Raw genomic sequence first — 346 nt, 5'->3', positions numbered from 1 at the left:
TTTATAAACAAAATTGTTTGTACAACTTTCTCCACGTTTTCGTTAACAAATGAGCACTGCTTATTCTGGGAGTAGTGGATAGGTTAATAAATGAATAAACAATAATATACATTTTCAACAAGATTTTTATTTCACTTTTAAATAAGTTACAGAATACAAAAATTTGATATCTGTACAATTTTATTTAAAACTAAGCAATGTACAATAAAACAAAATGCAACTGATTATCCACCTTAATGTAAGGCCTAACTGTCGCCACTTAAAGGTGAAAGAGTAGTATATAGAAGTGATTAGGGAAAGAGCTTTTAGAGAAGCTCTTGATTCATAGTGAACTGATACATAATAA

This window comes from Ceratina calcarata, unplaced genomic scaffold, assembly GCF_001652005.2.
Source record: "Ceratina calcarata isolate Rehan_Ccalc_2016 unplaced genomic scaffold, ASM165200v1 scaffold470.2, whole genome shotgun sequence".
NCBI classification, from domain to species: Eukaryota; Metazoa; Arthropoda; class Insecta; order Hymenoptera; family Apidae; genus Ceratina; species Ceratina calcarata.
This window is presented reverse-complemented; position numbering follows the sequence as displayed.